This window comes from Osmia lignaria, unplaced genomic scaffold (assembly GCF_051020975.1).
Source record: "Osmia lignaria lignaria isolate PbOS001 unplaced genomic scaffold, iyOsmLign1 scaffold0052, whole genome shotgun sequence".
NCBI lineage: Eukaryota > Metazoa > Arthropoda > Insecta > Hymenoptera > Megachilidae > Osmia > Osmia lignaria.
In genome coordinates this window covers 127,501-130,000 of record NW_027478193.1, presented here as the reverse complement: position 1 = coordinate 130,000, position 2,500 = coordinate 127,501, and the positions used below count along the sequence as shown (strand labels likewise).

General features: G+C 44.5%; 1 non-coding gene across 1 annotated transcript; it reads left to right on the top strand.

Annotated features, from left to right (window-relative positions):
* Positions 1–1,033: 1,033 nt before the first annotated feature.
* Positions 1,034–1,188, top strand: LOC143307357 (5.8S ribosomal RNA). Its single transcript, XR_013064517.1, has one exon. It is a non-coding gene; the product is annotated as a 5.8S ribosomal RNA (ribosomal RNA).
* The last annotated feature ends 1,312 nt before the right edge of the window (positions 1,189–2,500 follow it).

The window sequence follows — 2,500 nt, the reverse complement described above, 5'->3', positions numbered from 1 at the left end:
AAAATACAAGTCGTAAAAAAACAAACTTCTGTTGGTTAACCTACAATATGAAGGATCGAAATGAAAGAAGGATCATATTATTACAAACCGAAAGTGAAGGATCATTAAAATTGAAATACAATATATATATAAATATATAAATGTACCCGTCGTTGCGACACCCTAGTTAAATGGAAAGATATAAAAAAGAGAGAAAAGGAATACAGATGACCCGCCGTCTGATCTTTGCTAAATGATCTGGCATCACCGGAGTTTTTTTGGTCCGTGTTGCGTTCGCTCTATTCGAAATGAAACTCGCGGAGGCGAAGAATTGTTAAAAGTTTACGAAGCGTCTAGGAGTGGTTAAAACTGAGAGAGTTGAAACTACGATGTATTAGAACGAGCAACCGTCGAAACTTTGTTTTCGCGACGTTCTTTTCGTCGCTCTCGTCCCCACGCTCCTACGCTTTGGTTGTTTCTTTGCCATCCGTGTTGCGATAAAAAGATTTCTCCATTGTCCAAAAAGGACGGATCGAGATTCCTCTTTCGAGAGGGAGAGAGAGGTACTTGCGGGTAACCTGGAATCTACGAAACACGCACCGTGGTAAGATTCGTGCGTCCGCCTGATCGATGTGTGTTGTTTACGGACCGGCTGAGAAGCGACGATAGCGAGTCTTTGAAAAACTATGTGTCCATTAGTTAGACCGATCGTCGCCGGCCGTGTGTCTGTTCGAATCTCGCAACCCACGATTCAGCGACAGGACGCGCGCTCGCATTCCTTGTGTGCGTTCGTACTTTTCAAGGTTTTTAAATGTACTTTACGCCCGACCGTCGAGAGGAGCGTGCCACTGGGCGTTTCTCCGACGGTTTCCGTCCTTGGACGCGATCGTGTCGTCAACGATCGAACAAACAAACAAATACGTTGGCGACGCCCGAATTCGCTCTCCCGCACGCGCCGGGTGGGAGAGTGATGTGGGTATCGAATGTGATGCGTGTTAATAATGAAAATAACACTCTAAAGATCTAAAGAGTTTGAAATACAAAATTTTACGATTACCCTGAACGGTGGATCACTTGGCTCGTGGGTCGATGAAGAACGCAGCTAATTGCGCGTCAACGTGTGAACTGCAGGACACATGAACATCGACATTTCGAACGCACATTGCGGTCCACGGATACAATTCCTGGACCACGCCTGGCTGAGGGTCGTTTTCTTAACAAAAGACTGCTTGCGTTTGCTTCTCGAAAAAAGAGTAATTCATTTCTTTCTAAACATCTCGCCGTCGTTCAACGAAAGTAGAACGTTTCGGAGCGGGATTATCGAACGAAATTGAAAGAATGAATGAACGATAAACAAAGAAAGAGTCGCAACGTACGAGCGATAGTTGGGCAGTTCGTCGGCGTTTGTCGTGGAAACGATGTGACGAAAATCGCAACCGATACACTAAATGCAGGCCGTTAAAGGAGAGAAACAAATTTCGAAATATCTCTTCGAACTAGCGCAAGTGCGTCACGGCGCGCGAGTCGTTCGTTAAAATTTATAAACGACCGCCCGTGAAAGCACCGAGTTCTCGGAAGATAATCTATAAAGATTCTCCATCCTGCTGGAAGTTATCGGATCGGCGCGATTGTTCACTTGTAGAAATCCACGCTCCCGACGTTGCCAGAAACGATATTTACGAAAGGTGTGTCAAAAATAAACGAAAGAAGCTCTCCTATAAATTTAGAAAAAGCAAACGAGTGAAATGTTTGAGATGATAATTTGCTGAAATGCAAGCTCGAATAGCCCCAGGGTTTCGAATGATTCCCCGCGCTTTATACATCTCTCTGTTTACAAACGGTGTATAAATGAAAGATCGCTTCAGATGGGTCGTCGCTGTTTGACGCGCGATGCTGTTCCTTTTTTTTTGTCTGTCTGTGCGTTTAGCTTCGCTAAACAAGTTAAATGGTTAAAAAGCGTCGAAAAAGCGAATACACACGCGACAAGACAAATCTAACGAGTAAAGGAACGCTCCGCTCCAAGATAAAAATGGTTGTTTACAATCAATACAGCGTTTCGGTACCCCTGATCGTAGTCTGAAACTGTGTAACAAAAGAGAGGAAAGCGAATGGTGAAGGAACTTCGAAGCCTCCGTGGCGTGGCTAGAACTTGTGATAAAAGTATGTTTGCAGCAATTATGCATGCTCCCGTTAAAACAGCATTTCAATGTCTCGCATGGCTTAAAGCTCTAGGAGGCTTCAACATTTAGAATACATACGGACTACTTCGTTTGTTAAAGATAAGCGAAGACCGCGCGACCATCGCTCGGTCGTCCAGTCCTCGAAAGTTTTGTTGCGTTCCAAAGAAGAGACAAATGGGGTTTACCCTTGCGCTAAGGGGAGAAGAAGAGAAAAGCAGTTGTTAAATCTAAGAGGTGTGTGGAGTACATCGCGTGTTGGTTAAAATTGTTAAATGAAGTATACGCGAAATGTTCTCTCGCTCTTGCTTTTCCTCTTGCTTCCGTGGCGCTCGAAAAGAAGG